This window comes from Pelobates fuscus, chromosome 3 (assembly GCF_036172605.1).
Source record: "Pelobates fuscus isolate aPelFus1 chromosome 3, aPelFus1.pri, whole genome shotgun sequence".
Classification (NCBI taxonomy): Eukaryota; Metazoa; Chordata; class Amphibia; order Anura; family Pelobatidae; genus Pelobates; species Pelobates fuscus.
In genome coordinates this window covers 395,426,141-395,449,156 of record NC_086319.1, presented here as the reverse complement: position 1 = coordinate 395,449,156, position 23,016 = coordinate 395,426,141, and the positions used below count along the sequence as shown (strand labels likewise).

Genomic DNA, 23,016 nt, shown 5'->3' with positions numbered 1-23,016 from the left:
CTTCATTTGGAACAACAAGGGGAAGAAGGGTGGGTGAATGGTTGAACCTGAGTCTTCTTTTCATCCTGAATTACTTTTGTAACTTTCTGTGATACTGTTCCATGTTTAAAGATCAAAGGAGTATGAAACAAGTACATTTCCAAGCCTACGTAAGTTGCACCTTGTGGCAAATAAGGAAGCGGTATTCAAACGGCGTGATGCGTTTATGGAAGAAAAAAGGAGCTTGATGGCAGCGGTGGGATTCGAACCCACGCACCCGAAGAGACTGGAGCCTTAATCCAGCGCCTTAGACCGCTCGGCCATGCTACCTGCGCATGTTTCTGGCGGCTGTGTACTCACAACACGCACGCCATTTGGCAGCGTTCTGATCATTTCATTTTCTTTCTTGTCAAAAGGTTGCAAGTCCCGACAATATCTTTCCACACTCATGTGGCACTGCTGGCGGCATAGCTCATTTAGAGCCCCCTTACCTCTACAGGACGGCAAAAATACAAGAAAACTAGATCAATTCTAAAATATTACACATCCCCCTCTATTTATTCTCACACAGAACAAATATTATCCTAATATATATAAATATATATATATATATATCAAAAGAGTTTGAAGCGCAAGTTCCTCGTGTTACATTCAGGTGAAAGCTGCTAGCGTGTCAAATGACCACCTACAGGTGCAAACACAAGATAACAATTCACGACCAGCATAGGGAAAGTGCTGTGCCCAGTATTCAGCATTCAAATGCTGCCTCTAGGAAATCAATTCATGAACCTGTTTTGACTGGGAGTAAAGCAAAAAAAAAAAGGAGGAACCCTTAAAATGACACGCTAAATTAACAAGAGGACTCTATTTTTGGGTCCCGACCCCCAGGTTAAAAACCACAGAATTCATTTGAAACAGTCAGGAATCCTGCAGCATGTCAATTTTACCTACTGTAGATCAGCAGGACTTTTCCAGTTTTGGCCATCAACATAATGAAATAATCCAAGTACGGGATATATAGATAATATATGCTAAGCATGCTAAGAATGGGGCGTGTGCCTTGCGCTTTTTATCCAACTCTGGTATGACAAGAGATCTGTGCTTATTCTTCTCCAAAGCAAAAGCAGCATGACCCTGTCGTGATTTGAACACGCAACCTTCTGATCTAGAGTCAGACGCGCTACCATTGCGCCACGAGGTCTCACTGTGCAGGTGGGAGTGGTCGTCAACAGAGTAGCCAACAAAGGTAGGTTATTTCGCCCAACCGACATAAAATTAGATAGATTCTGACATATTAAATATTCAGCCTAAAGAGGAAAGAAAATAAGTACTTTTCTTTTCAGCACAATACCACTGTAATTGAAGGCAAAGCCAAACAGAAAGGCACCAGCTAGCCAGTTTCTGTGTTTGCGGCAATGTGAAGCCATACCGGTTTAATTACATTACAATGGAACATGCAAATGCTGGGGTGAATCGTGCATGGTGTGGAATTCTCCACGTGACTTACTCTTTGCTAGCTTTATATTTAGGACAATTTGTGGCCTCTTTCAAGTGAGAAGAAAGATGTTAAATTCTCTTCCTAAAGAAGGTGTTTTATGGCATTCAGTAGATGTATTTGAGGATGGCCTCGATGTTCTTGTGGCAAAGCTGGAAACTATGCCACTATAGTATCTAAAGTGGGTATTGTGACACAGCTTGTTGATCCAAGGAGAAATCGGAATGCACATATGGAGTTCTAAAGGAATCCTGCTTCCCAATTTGGGGCACAATTGAAAATGACTTAATGTCTTTCATTTTTTTTCCTTTCTCCTTCATTTGGAACAACAAGGGGAAGAAAGGTGGGTGAATGCTTGAACCTGAGTCTTCTTTTCATCCTGAATTACTTTTGTAACTTTCTGTGATACTGTTCCATGTTTAAAGATCAAAGGAGTATGAAACAAGTGCATTTCCAAGCCTACGTAAGTTGCACCTTGTGGCAAATAAGGAAGCGGTATTCAAACGGCGTGATGCGTTTATGGAAGAAAAAAGGAGCTTGATGGCAGCGGTGGGATTCGAACCCACGCCCCCGAAGAGACTGGAGCCTTAATCCAGCGCCTTAGACCGCTCGGCCACGCTACCTGCGCATGTTTCCGGCGGCTGTGTACTCACAACACACACGCCATTTGGCAGCGTTCTGATCATTTCATTTTCTTTCTTGTCAAAAGGTTGCAAGTCCCGACAATATCTTTCCACACTCATGTGGCACGGCTGGCGGCATAGCTCATTTAGAGCGCCTTCACCTCTACAGGACGGCAAAAATACAAGAAAACTAGATCAATTCTAAAATATTACACATCCCCCTCTATTTATTCTCACACAGAACAAATATTATCCTAATATATATAAATATATATCTATATATATCAAAAGAGTTTGAAGCGCAAGTTCCTCGTGTTACATTCAGGTGAAAGCTGCTAGCGTGTCAAATGACCACCTACAGGTGCAAACAGAAGATAACAATTCACCACCAGCATAGGGAAAGTGCTGTGCCCAGTATTCAGCATTCAAATGCTGCCTCTAGGAAATCAATTCTTGAACCTGTTTTGACTGGAAGTAAAGCAAAAAAAAAAGGAGGAACCCTTAAAATGACACGCTAAATTAACAAGAGGACTCTATTTTTGGGTCCCGACCCCCAGGTTAAAAACCACAAAATTCATTTGAAACAGTCAGGAATCCTGCAGCATGTCAATTTTACCTACTGTAGATCAGCAGGACTTTTCCAGTTTTGGCCATCAACATAATGAAATAATCCAAGTACGGGATATATAGATAATATATGCTAAGCATGCGGCGTGTGCCTTGTGCTTTTTATCCAACTCTGGTATGACAAGAGATCTGTGCTTATTCTTCTCCAAAGCTAAAGCAGCATGACCCCGACGTGATTTGAACATGCAACCTTCTGATCTGGAGCCAGACGCGCTACCGTTGCACCACGAGGTCTCACTGTGCAGGTGGGAGTGGTCGTCAACAGAGTAGCCAACAAAGGTAGGTTATTTCCCCCAACCGACATAAAATTAGATAGATTCTGACATATTAAATATTCAGCCTAAAGAGGAAAGAAAATAAGTACTTTTCTTTTCAGCACAATACCACTGTAATTGAAGGCAAAGCCAAACAGAAAGGCACCAGCTAGCCAGTTTCTGTGTTTGCGGCAATGTGAAGCCATACCGGTTTAATTACATTACAATGGAACATGCAAATGCTGGGGTGAATCGTGCATGGTGTGGAATTCTCCACGTGACTTACTCTTTGCTAGCTTTATATTTAGGACAATTTGTGGCCTCTTTCAAGTGAGAAGAAAGATGTTAAATTCTCTTCCTAAAGAAGGTGTTTTATGGCATTCAGTAGATGTATTTGAGGATGGCCTCGATGTTCTTGTGGCAAAGCTGGAAACTATGCCACTATAGTATCTAAAGTGGGTATTGTGACACAGCTTGTTGATCCAAGGAGAAATCGGAAATGCAAATATGGAGTTCTAAAGGAATCCTGCTTCCCAATTTGGGGCACAATTGAAAATGACTTCAGGTCTTTCATTTTTTTTCCTTTCTCCTTCATTTGAAACAACAAGGGGAAGAATGGTGGGTGAATGGTTGAACCTGAGTCTTCTTTTCATCCTGAATTACTTTTGTAACTTTCTGTGATACTGTTCCATGTTTAAATATCAAAGGAGTATGAAACAAGTGCATTTCCAAGCCTACGTAAGTTGCACCTTGTGGCAAATAAGGAAGCGGTATTCAAACGGCGTAATGCGTTTATGGAAGAAAAAAGGAGCTTGATGGCAGCGGTGGGATTCAAACCCACGCCCCCGAAGAGACAGGAGCCTTAATCCAGCGCCTTAGACCGCTCGGCCACGCTACCTGCGCATGTTTCCGGCGGCTGTGTACTCACAACACGCACGCCATTTGGCAGCGTTCTGATCATTTCATTTTCTTTCTTGTCAAAAGGTTGCAAGTCCCGACAATATCTTTCCACACTCATGTGGCACTGCTGGCGGCATAGCTCATTTAGAGCGCCTTCACCTCTACAGGACGGCAAAAATACAAGAAAACTAGATCAATTCTAAAATATTACACATCCCCCTCTATTTATTCTCACACAGAACAAATATTATCCTAATATATATAAATATATATATATATATATATCAAAAGAGTTTGAAGCGCAAGTTCCTCGTGTTACATTCAGGTGAAAGCTGCTAGCGTGTCAAATGACCACCAACAGGTGCAAACACAAGATAACAATTCACCACCAGCATAGGGAAAGTGCTGTGCCCAGTATTCAGCATTCAAATGCTGCCTCTAGGAAATCAATTCATGAACCTGTTTTGACTGGGAGTAAAGCAAAAAAAAAAGGAGGAACCCTTAAAATGACACGCTAAATTAACAAGAGGACTCTATTTTTGGGTCCCGACCCCCAGGTTAAAAACCACAGAATTCATTTGAAACAGTCAGGAATCCTACAGCATGTCAATTTTACCTACTGTAGATCAGCAGGACTTTTCCAGTTTTGGCCATCAACATAATGAAATAATCCAAGTACGGGATATATAGATAATATATGCTAAGCATGCTAAGAATGGGGCGTGTGCCTTGCGCTTTTTATCCAACTCTGGTATGACAAGAGATCTGTGCTTATTCTTCTCCAAAGCAAAAGCAGCATGACCCCCGACGTGATTTGAACACGCAACCTTCTGATCTGGAGTCAGACGCGCTACCGTTGCGCCACGAGGTCTCACTGTGCAAGTGGGAGTGGTCGTCAACAGAGTAGCCAACAAAGGTAGGTTATTTCCCCCAACCGACATAAAATTAGATAGATTCTGACATATTAAATATTCAGCCTAAAGAGGAAAGAAAATAAGTACTTTTCTTTTCAGCACAATACCACTGTAATTGAAGGCAAAGCCAAACAGAAAGGCACCAGCTAGCCAGTTTCTGTGTTTGCGGCAATGTGAAGCCATACCGGTTTAATTACATTACAATGGAACATGCAAATGCTGGGGTGAATCGTGCATGGTGTGGAATTCTCCACGTGACTTACTCTTTGCTAGCTTTATATTTAGGACAATTTGTGGCCTCTTTCAAGTGAGAAGAAAGATGTTAAATTCTCTTCCTAAAGAAGGTGTTTTATGGCATTCAGTAGATGTATTTGAGGATGGCCTCGATGTTCTTGTGGCAAAGCTGGAAACTATGCCACTATAGTATCTAAAGTGGGTATTGTGACACAGCTTGTTGATCCAAGGAGAAATCGGAAATGCAAATATGGAGTTCTAAAGGAATCCTGCTTCCCAATTTGGGGCACAATTGAAAATGACTTCAGGTCTTTCATTTTTTTCCCTTTCTCCTTCATTTGGAACAACAAGGGGAAGAAGGGTGGGTGAATGGTTGAACCTGAGTCTTCTTTTCATCCTGAATTACTTTTGTAACTTTCTGTGATACTGTTCCATGTTTAAAGATCAAAGGAGTATGAAACAAGTACATTTCCAAGCCTACGTAAGTTGCACCTTGTGGCAAATAAGGAAGCGGTATTCAAACGGCGTGATGCGTTTATGGAAGAAAAAAGGAGCTTGATGGCAGCGGTGGGATTCGAACCCACGCCCCCGAAGAGACTGGAGCCTTAATCCAGCGCCTTAGACCGCTCGGCCACGCTACCTGCACATGTTTCTGGCGGCTGTGTACTCACAACACGCACGCCATTTGGCAGCGTTCTGATCATTTCATTTTCTTTCTTGTCAAAAGGTTGCAAGTCCCGACAATATCTTTCCACACTCATGTGGCACTGCTGGCGGCATAGCTCATTTAGAGCACCTTCACCTCTACAGGACGGCAAAAATACAAGAAAACTAGATCAATTCTAAAATATTACACATCCCCCTCTATTTATTCTCACACAGAACAAATATTATCCTAATATATATAAATATATATATATATATATATATATATCAAAAGAGTTTGAAGCGCAAGTTCCTCGTGTTACATTCAGGTGAAAGCTGCTAGCGTGTCAAATGACCACCTACAGGTGCAAACACAAGATAACAATTCACCACCAGCATAGGGAAAGTGCTGTGCCCAGTATTCAGCATTCAAATGCTGCCTCTAGGAAATCAATTCATGAACCTGTTTTGACTGGGAGTAAAGCAAAAAAAAAAGGAGGAACCCTTAAAATGACACGCTAAATTAACAAGAGGACTCTATTTTTGGGTCCCGACCCCCAGGTTAAAAACCACAGAATTCATTTGAAACAGTCAGGAATCCTGCAGCATGTCAATTTTACCTACTGTAGATCAGCAGGACTTTTCCAGTTTTGGCCATCAACATAATGAAATAATCCAAGTACGGGATATATAGATAATATATGCTAAGCATGCTAAGAATGGGGCGTGTGCCTTGCACTTTTTATCCAACTCTGGTATGACAAGAGATCTGTGCTTATTCTTCTCCAAAGCAAAAGCAGCATGACCCCGACGTGATTTGAACATGCAACCTTCTGATCTGGAGTCAGACGCGCTACCGTTGCGCCACGAGGTCTCACTGTGCAGGTGAGAGTGGTCGTCAACAGAGTAGCAAACAAAGGTAGGTTATTTCGCCCAACCGACATAAAATTAGATAGATTCTGACATATTAAATATTCAGCCTAAAGAGGAAAGAAAATAAGTACTTTTCTTTTCAGCACAATACCACTGTAATTGAAGGCAAAGCCAAACAGAAAGGCACCAGCTAGCCAGTTTCTGTGTTTGCGGCAATGTGAAGCCATACCGGTTTAATTACATTACAATGGAACATGCAAATGCTGGGGTGAATCGTGCATGGTGTGGAATTCTCCACGTGACTTACTCTTTGCTAGCTTTATATTTAGGACAATTTGTGGCCTCTTTCAAGTGAGAAGAAAGATGTTAAATTCTCTTCCTAAAGAAGGTGTTTTATGGCATTCAGTAAATGTATTTGAGGATGGCCTCGATGTTCTTGTGGCAAAGCTGGAAACTATGCCACTATAGTATCTAAAGTGGGTATTGTGACACAGCTTGTTGATCCAAGGAGAAATCAGAAATGCAAATATGGAGTTCTAAAGGAATCCTGCTTCCCAATTTGGGGCACAATTGAAAATGACTTCAGGTCTTTCATTTTTTTTCCTTTCTCCTTCATTTGGAACAACAAGGGGAAGAAGGGTGGGTGAATGGTTGAACCTGAGTCTTCTTTTCATCCTGAATTACTTTTGTAACTTTCTGTGATACTGTTCCATGTTTAAAGATCAAAGGAGTATGAAACAAGTGCATTTCCAAGCCTACGTAAGTTGCACCTTGTGGCAAATAAGGAAGCGGTATTCAAACGGCGTGATGCGTTTATGGAAGAAAAAAGGAGCTTGATGGCAGCGGTGGGATTCGAACCCACGCCCCCGAAGAGACTGGAGCCTTAATCCAGCGCCTTAGACCGCTCGGCCACGCTACCTGCGCATGTTTCTGGCGGCTGTGTACTCACAACACGCACGCCATTTGGCAGCGTTCTGATCATTTCATTTTCTTTCTTGTCAAAAGGTTGCAAGTCCCGACAATATCTTTCCACACTCATGTGGCACTGCTGGCGGCATAGCTCATTTAGAGCGCCTTCACCTCTACAGGACGGCAAAAATACAAGAAAACTAGATCAATTCTAAAATATTACACATCCCCCTCTATTTATTCTCACACAGAACAAATATTATCCTAATATATATAAATATATATATATATATCAAAAGAGTTTGAAGCGCAAGTTCCTCGTGTTACATTCAGGTGAAAGCTGCTAGCGTGTCAAATGACCACCAACAGGTGCAAACACAAGATAACAATTCACCACCAGCATAGGGAAAGTGCTGTGCCCAGTATTCAGCATTCAAATGCTGCCTCTAGGAAATCAATTCATGAACCTGTTTTGACTGGGAGTAAAGCAAAAAAAAAAAGGAGGAACCCTTAAAATGACACGCTAAATTAACAAGAGGACTCTATTTTTGGGTCCCGACCCCCAGGTTAAAAACCACAGAATTCATTTGAAACAGTCAGGAATCCTGCAGCATGTCAATTTTACCTACTGTAGATCAGCAGGACTTTTCCAGTTTTGGCCATCAACATAATGAAATAATCCAAGTACGGGATATATAGATAATATATGCTAAGCATGCTAAGAATGGGGCGTGTGCCTTGCGCTTTTTATCCAACTCTGGTATGACAAGAGATCTGTGCTTATTCTTCTCCAAAGCAAAAGCAGCATGAACCCCGACGTGATTTCAACACAAACCTTCTGATCTGGAGTCAGACGCGCTACCGTTGCGCCACGAGGTCTCACTGTGCAGGTGGGAGTGGTCGTCAACAGAGTAGCCAACAAAGGTAGGTTATTTCCCCCAACCGACATAAAATTAGATAGATTCTGACATATTAAATATTCAGCCTAAAGAGGAAAGAAAATAAGTACTTTTCTTTTCAGCACAATACCACTGTAATTGAAGGCAAAGCCAAACAGAAAGGCACCAGCTAGCCAGTTTCTGTGTTTGCGGCAATGTGAAGCCATACCGGTTTAATTACATTACAATGGAACATGCAAATGCTGGGGTGAATCGTGCATGGTGTGGAATTCTCCACGTGACTTACTCTTTGCTAGCTTTATATTTAGGACAATTTGTGGCCTCTTTCAAGTGAGAAGAAAGATGTTAAATTCTCTTCCTAAAGAAGGTGTTTTATGGCATTCAGTAGATGTATTTGAGGATGGCCTCGATGTTCTTGTGGCAAAGCTGGAAACTATGCCACTATAGTATCTAAAGTGGGTATTGTGACACAGCTTGTTGATCCAAGGAGAAATCAGAAATGCAAATATGGAGTTCTAAAGGAATCCTGCTTCCCAATTTGGGGCACAATTGAAAATGACTTCAGGTCTTTCATTTTTTTTCCTTTCTCCTTCATTTGGAACAACAAGGGGAAGAAGGGTGGGTGAATGGTTGAACCTGAGTCTTCTTTTCATCCTGAATTACTTTTGTAACTTTCTGTGATACTGTTCCATGTTTAAAGATCAAAGGAGTATGAAACAAGTACATTTCCAAGCCTACGTAAGTTGCACCTTGTGGCAAATAAGGAAGCGGTATTCAAACGGCGTGATGCGTTTATGGAAGAAAAAAGGAGCTTGATGGCAGCGGTGGGATTCGAACCCACGCACCCGAAGAGACTGGAGCCTTAATCCAGCGCCTTAGACCGCTCGGCCATGCTACCTGCGCATGTTTCTGGCGGCTGTGTACTCACAACACGCACGCCATTTGGCAGCGTTCTGATCATTTCATTTTCTTTCTTGTCAAAAGGTTGCAAGTCCCGACAATATCTTTCCACACTCATGTGGCACTGCTGGCGGCATAGCTCATTTAGAGCACCTTCACCTCTACAGGACGGCAAAAATACAAGAAAACTAGATCAATTCTAAAATATTACACATCCCCCTCTATTTATTCTCACACAGAACAAATATTATCCTAATATATATAAATATATATATATATATATCAAAAGAGTTTGAAGCGCAAGTTCCTCGTGTTACATTCAGGTGAAAGCTGCTAGCGTGTCAAATGACCACCTACAGGTGCAAACACAAGATAACAATTCACCACCAGCATAGGGAAAGTGCTGTGCCCAGTATTCAGCATTCAAATGCTGCCTCTAGGAAATCAATTCATGAACCTGTTTTGACTGGGAGTAAAGCAAAAAAAAAAAGGAGGAACCCTTAAAATGACACGCTAAATTAACAAGAGGACTCTATTTTTGGGTCCCGACCCCCAGGTTAAAAACCACAGAATTCATTTGAAACAGTCAGGAATCCTGCAGCATGTCAATTTTACCTACTGTAGATCAGCAGGACTTTTCCAGTTTTGGCCATCAACATAATGAAATAATCCAAGTACGGGATATATAGATAATATATGCTAAGCATGCTAAGAATGGGGCGTGTGCCTTGCGCTTTTTATCCAACTCTGGTATGACAAGAGATCTGTGCTTATTCTTCTCCAAAGCAAAAGCAGCATGACCCTGTCGTGATTTGAACACGCAACCTTCTGATCTAGAGTCAGACGCGCTACCATTGCGCCACGAGGTCTCACTGTGCAGGTGGGAGTGGTCGTCAACAGAGTAGCCAACAAAGGTAGGTTATTTCGCCCAACCGACATAAAATTAGATAGATTCTGACATATTAAATATTCAGCCTAAAGAGGAAAGAAAATAAGTACTTTTCTTTTCAGCACAATACCACTGTAATTGAAGGCAAAGCCAAACAGAAAGGCACCAGCTAGCCAGTTTCTGTGTTTGCGGCAATGTGAAGCCATACCGGTTTAATTACATTACAATGGAACATGCAAATGCTGGGGTGAATCGTGCATGGTGTGGAATTCTCCACGTGACTTACTCTTTGCTAGCTTTATATTTAGGACAATTTGTGGCCTCTTTCAAGTGAGAAGAATGATGTTAAATTCTCTTCCTAAAGAAGGTGTTTTATGGCATTCAGTAGATGTATTTGAGGATGGCCTCGATGTTCTTGTGGCAAAGCTGGAAACTATGCCACTATAGTATCTAAAGTGGGTATTGTGACACAGCTTGTTGATCCAAGGAGAAATCGGAATGCACATATGGAGTTCTAAAGGAATCCTGCTTCCCAATTTGGGGCACAATTGAAAATGACTTAATGTCTTTCATTTTTTTTCCTTTCTCCTTCATTTGGAACAACAAGGGGAAGAAAGGTGGGTGAATGCTTGAACCTGAGTCTTCTTTTCATCCTGAATTACTTTTGTAACTTTCTGTGATACTGTTCCATGTTTAAAGATCAAAGGAGTATGAAACAAGTGCATTTCCAAGCCTACGTAAGTTGCACCTTGTGGCAAATAAGGAAGCGGTATTCAAACGGCGTGATGCGTTTATGGAAGAAAAAAGGAGCTTGATGGCAGCGGTGGGATTCAAACCCACGCCCCCGAAGAGACTGGAGCCTTAATCCAGCGCCTTAGACCGCTCGGCCACGCTACCTGCGCATGTTTCCGGCGGCTGTGTACTCACAACACACACGCCATTTGGCAGCGTTCTGATCATTTCATTTTCTTTCTTGTCAAAAGGTTGCAAGTCCCGACAATATCTTTCCACACTCATGTGGCACGGCTGGCGGCATAGCTCATTTAGAGCGCCTTCACCTCTACAGGACGGCAAAAATACAAGAAAACTAGATCAATTCTAAAATATTACACATCCCCCTCTATTTATTCTCACACAGAACAAATATTATCCTAATATATATGAATATATATATATATATATCAAAAGAGTTTGAAGCGCAAGTTCCTCGTGTTACATTCAGGTGAAAGCTGCTAGCGTGTCAAATGACCACCTACAGGTGCAAACAGAAGATAACAATTCACCACCAGCATAGGGAAAGTGCTGTGCCCAGTATTCAGCATTCAAATGCTGCCTCTAGGAAATCAATTCTTGAACCTGTTTTGACTGGAAGTAAAGCAAAAAAAAAAGGAGGAACCCTTAAAATGACACGCTAAATTAACAAGAGGACTCTATTTTTGGGTCCCGACCCCCAGGTTAAAAACCACAAAATTCATTTGAAACAGTCATGAATCCTGCAGCATGTCAATTTTACCTACTGTAGATCAGCAGGACTTTTCCAGTTTTGGCCATCAACATAATGAAATAATCCAAGTACGGGATATATAGATAATATATGCTAAGCATGCTAAGAATGGGGCGTGTGCCTTGCGCTTTTTATCCAACTCTGGTATGACAAGAGATCTGTGCTTATTCTTCTCCAAAGCAAAAGCAGCATGACCCCCGACGTGATTTGAACACGCAACCTTCTGATCTGGAGTCAGACGCGCTACCGTTGCGCCACGAGGTCTCACTGTGCAGGTGGGAGTGGTCGTCAACAGAGTAGCCAACAAAGGTAGGTTATTTCCCCCAACCGACATAAAATTAGATAGATTCTGACATATTAAATATTCAGCCTAAAGAGGAAAGAAAATAAGTACTTTTCTTTTCAGCACAATACCACTGTAATTGAAGGCAAAGCCAAACAGAAAGGCACCAGCTAGCCAGTTTCTGTGTTTGCGGCAATGTGAAGCCATACCGGTTTAATTACATTACAATGGAACATGCAAATGCTGGGGTGAATCGTGCATGGTGTGGAATTCTCCACGTGACTTACTCTTTGCTAGCTTTATATTTAGGACAATTTGTGGCCTCTTTCAAGTGAGAAGAAAGATGTTAAATTCTCTTCCTAAAGAAGGTGTTTTATGGCATTCAGTAGATGTATTTGAGGATGGCCTCGATGTTCTTGTGGCAAAGCTGGAAACTATGCCACTATAGTATCTAAAGTGGGTATTGTGACACAGCTTGTTGATCCAAGGAGAAATCGGAAATGCAAATATGGAGTTCTAAAGGAATCCTGCTTCCCAATTTGGGGCACAATTGAAAATGACTTCAGGTCTTTCATTTTTTTCCCTTTCTCCTTCATTTGGAACAACAAGGGGAAGAAGGGTGGGTGAATGGTTGAACCTGAGTCTTCTTTTCATACTGAATTACTTTTGTAACTTTCTGTGATACTGTTCCATGTTTAAAGATCAAAGGAGTATGAAACAAGTGCATTTCCAAGCCTACGTAAGTTGCACCTTGTGGCAAATAAGGAAGCGGTATTCAAACGGCGTGATGCGTTTATGGAAGAAAAAAGGAGCTTGATGGCAGCGGTGGGATTCGAACCCACGCCCCCGAAGAGACTGGAGCCTTAATCCAGCGCCTTAGACCGCTCGGCCACGCTACCTGCGCATGTTTCCGGCGGCTGTGTACTCACAACACGCACGCCATTTGGCAGCGTTCTGATCCTTTCATTTTCTTTCTTGTCAAAAGGTTGCAAGTCCCGACAATATCTTTCCACACTCATGCGGCACTGCTGGCGGCATAGCTCATTTAGAGCGCCTTCACCTCTACAGGACGGCAAAAATACAAGAAAACTAGATCAATTCTAAAATATTACACATCCCCCTCTATTTATTCTCACACAGAACAAATATTATCCTAATATATATAAATATATATATATATATATATATCAAAAGAGTTTGAAGCGCAAGTTCCTCGTGTTACATTCAGGTCAAAGCTGCTAGCGTGTCAAATGACCACCAACAGGTGCAAACACAAGATAACAATTCACCACCAGCATAGGGAAAGTGCTGTGCCCAGTATTCAGCATTCAAATGCTGCCTCTAGGAAATCAATTCATGAACCTGTTTTGACTGGGAGTAAAGCAAAAAAAAAAAGGAGGAACCCTTAAAATGACACGCTAAATTAACAAGAGGACTCTATTTTTGGGTCCCGACCCCCAGGTTAAAAACCACAGAATTCATTTGAAACAGTCAGGAATCCTGCAGCATGTCAATTTTACCTACTGTAGATCAGCAAGACTTTTCCAGTTTTGGCCATCAACATAATGAAATAATCCAAGTACGGGATATATAGATAATATATGCTAAGCATGCTAAGAATGGGGCGTGTGCCTTGCGCTTTTTATCCAACTCTGGTATGACAAGAGATCTGTGCTTATTCTTCTCCAAAGCAAAAGAAGCATGACCCCGACGTGATTTGAACACGCAACCTTCTGATCTGGAGTCAGACGCGCGACCGTTGCGCCACGAGGTCTCACTGTGCAGGTGGGAGTGGTCGTCAACAGAGTAGCCAACAAAGGTAGGTTATTTCCCCCAACCGACATAAAATTAGATAGATTCTGACAAAATAAATATTCAGCCTAAAGAGGAAAGAAAATAAGTACTTTTCTTTTCAGCACAATACCACTGTAATTGAAGGCAAAGCCAAACAGAAAGGCACCAGCTAGCCAGTTTCTGTGTTTGCGGCAATGTGAAGCCATACCGGTTTAATTACATTACAATGGAACATGCAAATGCTGGGGTGAATCGTGCATGGTGGGGAATTCTCCACGTGACTTACTCTTTGCTAGCTTTATATTTAGGACAATTTGTGGCCTCTTTCAAGTGAGAAGAAAGATGTTAAATTCTCTTCCTAAAGAAGGTGTTTTATGGCATTCAGTAGATGTATTTGAGGATGGCCTCGATGTTCTTGTGGCAAAGCTGGAAACTATGCCACTATAGTATCTAAAGTGGGTATTGTGACACAGCTTGTTGATCCAAGGAGAAATCGGAAATGCAAATATGGAGTTCTAAAGGAATCCTGCTTCCCAATTTGGGGCACAATTGAAAATGACTTCAGGTCTTTCATTTTTTTTCCTTTCTCCTTCATTTGGAACAACAAGGGGAAGAAGTGTGGGTGAATGGTTGAACCTGAGTCTTCTTTTCATCCTGAATTACTTTTGTAACTTTCTGTGATACTGTTCCATGTTTAAATATCAAAGGAGTATGAAACAAGTGCATTTCCAAGCCTACGTAAGTTGCACCTTGTGGCAAATAAGGAAGCGGTATTCAAACGGCGTGATGCGTTTATGGAAGAAAAAAGGAGCTTGATGGCAGCGGTGGGATTCGAACCCACGCCCCCGAAGAGACTGGAGCCTTAATCCAGCGCCTTAGACCGCTCGGCCACGCTACCTGTGCATGTTTCCGGCGGCTGTGTACTCACAACACGCACGCCATTTGGCAGCGTTCTGATCATTTCATTTTCTTTCTTGTCAAAAGGTTGCAAGTCCCGACAATATCTTTCCACACTCATGTGGCACTGCTGGCGGCATAGCTCATTTAGAGCGCCTTCACCTCTACAGGACGGCAAAAATACAAGAAAACTAGATCAATTCTAAAATATTACACATCCCCCTCTATTTATTCTCACACAGAACAAATATTATCCTAATATATATAAATATATATATATATATATATATATATATCAAAAGAGTTTGAAGCGCAAGTTCCTCGTGTTACATTCAGGTGAAAGCTGCTAGCGTGTCAAATGACCACCAACAGGTGCAAACACAAGATAACAATTCACCACCAGCATAGGGAAAGTGCTGTGCCCAGTATTCAGCATTCAAATGCTGCCTCTAGGAAATCAATTCATGAACCTGTTTTGACTGGGAGTAAAGCAAAAAAAAAAGGAGGAACCCTTAAAATGACACGCTAAATTAACAAGAGGACTCTATTTTTGGGTCCCGACCCCCAGGTTAAAAACCACAGAATTCATTTGAAACAGTCAGGAATCCTGCAGCATGTCAATTTTACCTACTGTAGATCAGCAGGACTTTTCCAGTTTTGGCCATCAACATAATGAAATAATCCAAGTACGGGATATATAGATAATATATGCTAAGCATGCTAAGAATGGGGCGTGTGCCTTGCGCTTTTTATCCAACTCTGGTAGGACAAGAGATCTGTGCTTATTCTTCTCCAAAGCAAAAGCAGCATGACCCCGACGTGATTTGAACACGCATCTTTCTGATCTGGAGTCAGACGCGCTACCGTTGCGCCACGAGGTCTCACTGTGCAGGTGGGAGTGGTCGTCAACAGAGTAGCCAACAAAGGTAGGTTATTTCCCCCAACCGACATAAAATTAGATAGATTCTGACATATTAAATATTCAGCCTAAAGAGGAAAGAAAATAAGTACTTTTCTTTTCAGCACAATACCACTGTAATTGAAGGCAAAGCCAAACAGAAAGGCACCAGCTAGCCAGTTTCTGTGTTTGCGGCAATGTGAAGCCTTACCGGTTTAATTACATTACAATGGAACATGCAAATGCTGGGGTGAATCGTGCATGGTGTGGAATTCTCCACGTGACTTACTCTTTGCTAGCTTTATATTTAGGACAATTTGTGGCCTCTTTCAAGTGAGAAGAAAGATGTTAAATTCTCTTCCTAAAGAAGGTGTTTTATGGCATTCAGTAGATGTATTTGAGGATGGCCTCGATGTTCTTGTGGCAAAGCTGGAAACTATGCCACTATAGTATCTAAAGTGGGTATTGTGACACAGCTTGTTGATCCAAGGAGAAATCGGAAATGCAAATATGGAGTTCTAAAGGAATCCTGCTTCCCAATTTGGGGCACAATTGAAAATGACTTCAGGTCTTTCATTTTTTTCCCTTTCTCCTTCATTTGGAACAACAAGGGGAAGAAGGGTGGGTGAATGGTTGAACCTGAGTCTTCTTTTCATCCTGAATTACTTTTGTAACTTTCTGTGATACTGTTCCATGTTTAAATATCAAAGGAGTATGAAACAAGTGCATTTCCAAGCCTACGTAAGTTGCACCTTGTGGCAAATAAGGAAGCGGTATTCAAACGGCGTGATGCGTTTATGGAAGAAAAAAGGAGCTTGATGGCAGCGGTGGGATTCGAACCCACGCCCCCGAAGAGACTGGAGCCTTAATCCAGCGCCTTAGACCGCTCGGCCACGCTACCTGCGCATGTTTCCGGCGGCTGTGTACTCACAACACGCACGCCATTTGGCAGCGTTCTGATCATTTCATTTTCTTTCTTGTCAAAAGGTTGCAAGTCCCGACAATATCTTTCCACACTCATGTGGCACTGCTGGCGGCATAGCTCATTTAGAGCGCCTTCACCTCTACAGGACGGCAAAAATACAAGAAAACTAGATCAATTCTAAAATATTACACATCCCCCTCTATTTATTCTCACACAGAACAAATATTATCCTAATATATATAAATATATATATATATATATATCAAAAGAGTTTGAAGCGCAAGTTCCTCGTGTTACATTCAGGTCAAAGCTGCTAGCGTGTCAAATGACCACCAACAGGTGCAAACACAAGATAACAATTCACCACCAGCATAGGGAAAGTGCTGTGCCCAGTATTCAGCATTCAAATGCTGCCTCTAGGAAATCAATTCATGAACCTGTTTTGACTGGGAGTAAAGCAAAAAAAAAAAGGAGGAACCCTTAAAATGACACGCTAAATTAACAAGAGGACTCTATTTTTGGGTCCCGACCCCAGGTTAAAAACCACAGAATTCATTTGAAACAGTCAGGAATCCTGCAGCATGTCAATTTTACCTACTGTAGATCAGCAGGACTTTTCCAGTTTTGGCCATCAACATAATGAAATAATCCAAGTACGGGATATATAGATAATATATGCTAAGCATGCTAAGAATGGGGCGTGTGCCTTGCGCTTTTTATCCAACTCTGGTATGACAAGAGATCTGTGCTTATTCTTCTCCAAAGCAAAAGCAGCATGACCCCGACGTGATTTGAACACGCATCCTTCTGATCTGGAGTCAGACGCGCTACCGTTGCGCCACAAGGTCTCACTGTGCAGGTGGGAGTGGTCGTCAACAGAGTAGCCAACAAAGGTAGGTTATTTCCCCCAACCGACATAAAATTAGATAGATTCTGACATATTAAATATTCAGCCTAAAGAGGAAAGAAAATAAGTACTTTTCTTTTCAGCACAATACCACTGTAATTGAAGGCAAAGCCAAACAGAAAGGCACCAGCTAGCCAGTTTCTGTGTTTGCGGCAATGTGAAGCCATACCGGTTTAATTACATTACAATGGAACATGCAAATGCTGGGGTGAATCGTGCATGGTGTGGAATTCTCCACGTGACTTACTCTTTGCTAGCTTTATATTTAGGACAATTTGTGGCCTCTTTCAAGTGAGAAGAAAGATGTTAAATTCTCTTCCTAAAGAAGGTGTTTTATGGCATTCAGTAGATGTATTTGAGGATGGCCTCGATGTTCTTGTGGCAAAGCTGGAAACTATGCCACTATAGTATCTAAAGTGGGTATTGTGACACAGCTTGTTGATCCAAGGAGAAATCGGAAATGCAAATATGGAGTTCTAAAGGAATCCTGCTTCCCAATTTGGGGCACAATTGAAAATGACTTCAGGTCTTTCATTTTTTTCCCTTTCTCCTTCATTTGGAACAACAAGGGGAAGAAGGGTGGGTGAATGGTTGAACCTGAGTCTTCTTTTCATCCTGAATTACTTTTGTAACTTTCTGTGATACTGTTCCATGTTTAAAGATCAAAGGAGTATGAAACAAGTGCATTTCCAAGCCTACGTAAGTTGCACCTTGTGGCAAATAAGGAAGCGGTATTCAAACGGCGTGATGCGTTTATGGAAGAAAAAAGGAGCTTAATGGCAGCGGTGGGATTCGAACCCACGCCCCCGAAGAGACTGGAGCCTTAATCCAGCGCCTTAGACCGCTCGGCCACGCTACCTGCGCATGTTTCCGGCGGCTGTGTACTCACAACACGCACGCCATTTGGCAGCGTTCTGATCATTTCATTTTCTTTCTTGTCAAAAGGTTGCAAGTCCCGACAATATCTTTCCACACTCATGTGGCACTGCTGGCGGCATAGCTCATTTAGAGCGCCTTCACCTCTACAGGACGGCAAAAATACAAGAAAACTAGATCAATTCTAAAATATTACACATCCCCCTCTATTTATTCTCACACAGAACAAATATTATCCTAATATATATAAATATATATATATATATATATATATATATATATATATATCAAAAGAGTTTGAAGCGCAAGTTCCTCGTGTTACATTCAGGTGAAAGCTGCTAGCGTGTCAAATGACCACCTACAGGTGCAAACACAAGATAACAATTCACCACCAGCATAGGGAAAGTGCTGTGCCCAGTATTCAGCATTCAAATGCTGCCTCTAGGAAATCAATTCATTAACCTGTTTTGACTGGGAGTAAAGCAAAAAAAAAAGGAGGAACCCTTAAAATGACACGCTAAATTAACAAGAGGACTCTATTTTTGGGTCCCGACCCCCAGGTTAAAAACCACAGAATTCATTTGAAACAGTCAGGAATCCTGCAGCATGTCAATTTTACCTACTGTAGATCAGCAGGACTTTTCCAGTTTTGGCCATCAACATAATGAAATAATCCAAGTACGGGATATATAGATAATATATGCTAAGCATGCTAAGAATGGGGCGTGTGCCTTGCGCTTTTTATCCAACTCTGGTATGACAAGAGATCTGTGCTTATTCTTCTCCAAAGCAAAAGCAGCATGACCCCGACGTGATTTGAACACGCATCTTTCTGATCTGGAGTCAGACGCGCTACCGTTGCGCCACGAGGTCTCACTGTGCAGGTGGGAGTGGTCGTCAACAGAGTAGCCAACAAAGGTAGGTTATTTCCCCCAACCGACATAAAATTAGATAGATTCTGACATATTAAATATTCAGCCTAAAGAGGAAAGAAAATAAGTACTTTTCTTTTCAGCACAATACCACTGTAATTGAAGGCAAAGCCAAACAGAAAGGCACCAGCTAGCCAGTTTCTGTGTTTGCGGCAATGTGAAGCCATACCAGTTTAATTACATTACAATGGAACATGCAAATGCTGGGGTGAATCGTGCATGGTGTGGAATTCTCCACGTGACTTACTCTTTGCTAGCTTTATATTTAGGACAATTTGTGGCCTCTTTCAAGTGAGAAGAAAGATGTTAAATTCTCTTCCTAAAGAAGGTGTTTTATGGCATTCAGTAGATGTATTTGAGGATGGCCTCGATGTTCTTGTGGCAAAGCTGGAAACTATGCCACTATAGTATCTAAAGTGGGTATTGTGACACAGCTTGTTGATCCAAGGAGAAATCGGAAATGCAAATATGGAGTTCTAAAGGAATCCTGCTTCCCAATTTGGGGCACAATTGAAAATGACTTCAGGTCTTTCATTTTTTTCCCTTTCTCCTTCATTTGGAACAACAAGGGGAAGAAGGGTGGGTGAATGGTTGAACCTGAGTCTTCTTTTCATCCTGAATTACTTTTGTAACTTTCTGTGATACTGTTCCATGTTTAAAGATCAAAGGAGTATGAAACAAGTGCATTTCCAAGCCTACGTAAGTTGCACCTTGTGGCAAATAAGGAAGCGGTATTCAAACGGCGTGATGCGTTTATGGAAGAAAAAAGGAGCTTGATGGCAGCGGTGGGATTCGAACCCACGCCCCTGAAGAGACTGGAGCCTTAATCCAGCGCCTTAGACCGCTCGGCCACGCTACCTGCGCATGTTTCCGGCGGCTGTGTACTCACAACACGCACGCCATTTGGCAGCGTTCTGATCATTTCATTTTCTTTCTTGTCAAAAGGTTGCAAGTCCCGACAATATCTTTCCACACTCATGTGGCACTGCTGGCGGCATAGCTCATTTAGAGCGCCTTCACCTCTACAGGACGGCAAAAATACAAGAAAACTAGATCAATTCTAAAATATTACACATCCCCCTCTATTTATTCTCACACAGAACAAATATTATCCTAATATATATAAATATATATATATATATATATATATATATATCAAAAGAGTTTGAAGCGCAAGTTCCTCGTGTTACATTCAGGTGAAAGCTGCTAGCGTGTCAAATGACCACCTACAGGTGCAAACACAAGATAACAATTCACCACCAGCATAGGGAAAGTGCTGTGCCCAGTATTCAGCATTCAAATGCTGCCTCTAGGAAATCAATTCATTAACCTGTTTTGACTGGGAGTAAAGCAAAAAAAAAAGGAGGAACCCTTAAAATGACACGCTAAATTAACAAGAGGACTCTATTTTTGGGTCCCGACCCCCAGGTTAAAAACCACAGAATTCATTTGAAACAGTCAGGAATCCTGCAGCATGTCAATTTTACCTACTGTAGATCAGCAGGACTTTTCCAGTTTTGGCCATCAACTTAATGAAATAATCCAAGTACTGGATATATAGATAATATATGCTAAGCATGCTAAGAATGGGGCGTGTGCCTTGCGCTTTTTATCCAACTCTGGTATGACAAGAGATCTGTGCTTATTCTTCTCCAAAGCAAAAGCAGCATGACCCCGACGTGATTTGAACACGCAACCTTCTGATCTGGAGTCAGACGCGCTACCGTTGCACCACGAGGTCTCACTGTGCAGGTGGGAGTGGTCGTCAAGAGAGTAGCCAACAAAGGTAGGTTATTTCCCCCAACCGACATAAAATTAGATAGATTCTGACAAAATAAATATTCAGCCTAAAGAGGAAAGAAAATAAGTACTTTTCTTTTCAGCACAATACCACTGTAATTGAAGGCAAAGCCAAACAGAAAGGCACCAGCTAGCCAGTTTCTGTGTTTGCGGCAATGTGAAGCCATACCGGTTTAATTACATTACAATGGAACATGCAAATGCTGGGGTGAATCGTGCATGGTGTGGAATTCTCCACGTGACTTACTCTTTGCTAGCTTTATATTTAGGACAATTTGTGGCCTCTTTCAAGTGAGAAGAAAGATGTTAAATTCTCTTCCTAAAGAAGGTGTTTTATGGCATTCAGTAGATGTATTTGAGGATGGCCTCGATGTTCTTGTGGCAAAGCTGGAAACTATGCCACTATAGTATCTAAAGTGGGTATTGTGACACAGCTTGTTGATCCAAGGAGAAATCGGAAATGCAAATATGGAGTTCTAAAGGAATCCTGCTTCCCAATTTGGGGCACAATTGAAAATGACTTCAGGTCTTTCATTTTTTTCCCTTTCTCCTTCATTTGGAACAACAAGGGGAAGAAGGGTGGGTGAATGGTTGAACCTGAGTCTTCTTTTCATCCTGAATTACTTTTGTAACTTTCTGTGATACTGTTCCATGTTTAAATATCAAAGGAGTATGAAACAAGTGCATTTCCAAGCCTACGTAAGTTGCACCTTGTGGCAAATAAGGAAGCGGTATTCAAACGGCGTGATGCGTTTATGGAAGAAAAAAGGAGCTTGATGGCAGCGGTGGGATTCGAACCCACGCCCCTGAAGAGACTGGAGCCTTAATCCAGCGCCTTAGACCGCTCGGCCACGCTACCTGCGCATTTTTCCGGCGGCTGTGTACTCACAACACGCACGCCATTTGGCAGCGTTCTGATCATTTCATTTTCTTTCTTGTCAAAAGGTTGCAAGTCCCGACAATATCTTTCCACACTCATGTGGCACTGCTGGCGGCATAGCTCATTTAGAGCGCCTTCACCTCTACAGGACGGCAAAAATACAAGAAAACTAGATCAATTCTAAAATATTACACATCCCCCTCTATTTATTCTCACACAGAACAAATATTATCCTAATATATATAAATATATATATATATATATATCAAAAGAGTTTGAAGCGCAAGTTCCTCGTGTTACATTCAGGTGAAAGCTGCTAGCGTGTCAAATGACCACCAACAGGTGCAAACACAAGATAACAATTCACCACCAGCATAGGGAAAGTGCTGTGCCCAGTATTCAGCATTCAAATGCTGCCTCTAGGAAATCAATTCATGAACCTGTTTTGACTGGGAGTAAAGCAAAAAAAAAAGGAGGAACCCTTAAAATGACACGCTAAATTAACAAGAGGACTCTATTTTTGGGTCCCGACCCCCAGGTTAAAAACCACAGAATTCATTTGAAACAGTCAGGAATCCTGCAGCATGTCAATTTTACCTACTGTAGATCAGCAGGACTTTTCCAGTTTTGGCCATCAACATAATGAAATAATCCAAGTACGGGATATATAGATAATATATGCTAAGCATGCTAAGAATGGGGCGTGTGCCTTGCGCTTTTTATCCAACTCTGGTATGACAAGAGATCTGTGCTTATTCTTCTCCAAAGCAAAAGCAGCATGACCCCGACGTGATTTGAACACGCAACCTTCTGATCTGGAGTCAGACGCGCTACCGTTGCGCCACGAGGTCTCACTGTGCAGGTGGGAGTGGTCGTCAACAGAGTAGCCAACAAAGGAAGGTTATTTCCCCCAACCGACATAAAATTAGATAGATTCTGACATATTAAATATTCAGCCTAAAGAGGAAAGAAAATAAGTACTTTTCTTTTCAGCACAATACCACTGTAATTGAAGGCAAAGCCAAACAGAAAGGCACCAGCTAGCCAGTTTCTGTGTTTGCGGCAATGTGAAGCCATACCGGTTTAATTACATTACAATGGAACATGCAAATGCTGGGGTGAATCGTGCATGGTGTGGAATTCTCCACGTGACTTACTCTTTGCTAGCTTTATATTTAG

General features: G+C 41.8%; 17 non-coding genes across 17 annotated transcripts; all 17 read right to left on the bottom strand.

The window, feature by feature from the left end:
• Positions 1-2,015: 2,015 nt before the first annotated feature.
• On the bottom strand, positions 2,016-2,097 carry TRNAL-AAG (transfer RNA leucine (anticodon AAG)). Its single transcript has one exon. It is a non-coding gene; the product is annotated as a tRNA-Leu (tRNA).
• Positions 2,098-4,676: 2,579 nt separating this feature from the next.
• TRNAW-CCA (transfer RNA tryptophan (anticodon CCA)) lies at positions 4,677-4,749 on the bottom strand. The gene has a single exon. It is a non-coding gene; the product is annotated as a tRNA-Trp (tRNA).
• Positions 4,750-5,585: 836 nt separating this feature from the next.
• TRNAL-AAG (transfer RNA leucine (anticodon AAG)) lies at positions 5,586-5,667 on the bottom strand. Its single transcript has one exon. It is a non-coding gene; the product is annotated as a tRNA-Leu (tRNA).
• A 1,714-nt stretch (positions 5,668-7,381) lies between these two features.
• Positions 7,382-7,463, bottom strand: TRNAL-AAG (transfer RNA leucine (anticodon AAG)). Its single transcript has one exon. It is a non-coding gene; the product is annotated as a tRNA-Leu (tRNA).
• A 4,373-nt stretch (positions 7,464-11,836) lies between these two features.
• Positions 11,837-11,909, bottom strand: TRNAW-CCA (transfer RNA tryptophan (anticodon CCA)). Its single transcript has one exon. It is a non-coding gene; the product is annotated as a tRNA-Trp (tRNA).
• Positions 11,910-12,745: 836 nt separating this feature from the next.
• Positions 12,746-12,827, bottom strand: TRNAL-AAG (transfer RNA leucine (anticodon AAG)). Its single transcript has one exon. It is a non-coding gene; the product is annotated as a tRNA-Leu (tRNA).
• An 803-nt stretch (positions 12,828-13,630) lies between these two features.
• On the bottom strand, positions 13,631-13,702 carry TRNAW-CCA (transfer RNA tryptophan (anticodon CCA)). The gene has a single exon. It is a non-coding gene; the product is annotated as a tRNA-Trp (tRNA).
• Positions 13,703-14,538: 836 nt separating this feature from the next.
• On the bottom strand, positions 14,539-14,620 carry TRNAL-AAG (transfer RNA leucine (anticodon AAG)). The gene has a single exon. It is a non-coding gene; the product is annotated as a tRNA-Leu (tRNA).
• An 808-nt stretch (positions 14,621-15,428) lies between these two features.
• On the bottom strand, positions 15,429-15,500 carry TRNAW-CCA (transfer RNA tryptophan (anticodon CCA)). The gene has a single exon. It is a non-coding gene; the product is annotated as a tRNA-Trp (tRNA).
• Positions 15,501-16,336: 836 nt separating this feature from the next.
• Positions 16,337-16,418, bottom strand: TRNAL-AAG (transfer RNA leucine (anticodon AAG)). Its single transcript has one exon. It is a non-coding gene; the product is annotated as a tRNA-Leu (tRNA).
• Positions 16,419-17,218: 800 nt separating this feature from the next.
• TRNAW-CCA (transfer RNA tryptophan (anticodon CCA)) lies at positions 17,219-17,290 on the bottom strand. The gene has a single exon. It is a non-coding gene; the product is annotated as a tRNA-Trp (tRNA).
• An 836-nt stretch (positions 17,291-18,126) lies between these two features.
• Positions 18,127-18,208, bottom strand: TRNAL-AAG (transfer RNA leucine (anticodon AAG)). The gene has a single exon. It is a non-coding gene; the product is annotated as a tRNA-Leu (tRNA).
• Positions 18,209-19,026: 818 nt separating this feature from the next.
• TRNAW-CCA (transfer RNA tryptophan (anticodon CCA)) lies at positions 19,027-19,098 on the bottom strand. Its single transcript has one exon. It is a non-coding gene; the product is annotated as a tRNA-Trp (tRNA).
• Positions 19,099-19,934: 836 nt separating this feature from the next.
• Positions 19,935-20,016, bottom strand: TRNAL-AAG (transfer RNA leucine (anticodon AAG)). The gene has a single exon. It is a non-coding gene; the product is annotated as a tRNA-Leu (tRNA).
• Positions 20,017-20,826: 810 nt separating this feature from the next.
• On the bottom strand, positions 20,827-20,898 carry TRNAW-CCA (transfer RNA tryptophan (anticodon CCA)). The gene has a single exon. It is a non-coding gene; the product is annotated as a tRNA-Trp (tRNA).
• Positions 20,899-21,734: 836 nt separating this feature from the next.
• TRNAL-AAG (transfer RNA leucine (anticodon AAG)) lies at positions 21,735-21,816 on the bottom strand. Its single transcript has one exon. It is a non-coding gene; the product is annotated as a tRNA-Leu (tRNA).
• Positions 21,817-22,616: 800 nt separating this feature from the next.
• Positions 22,617-22,688, bottom strand: TRNAW-CCA (transfer RNA tryptophan (anticodon CCA)). The gene has a single exon. It is a non-coding gene; the product is annotated as a tRNA-Trp (tRNA).
• Between the last annotated feature and the right edge of the window lie 328 nt (positions 22,689-23,016).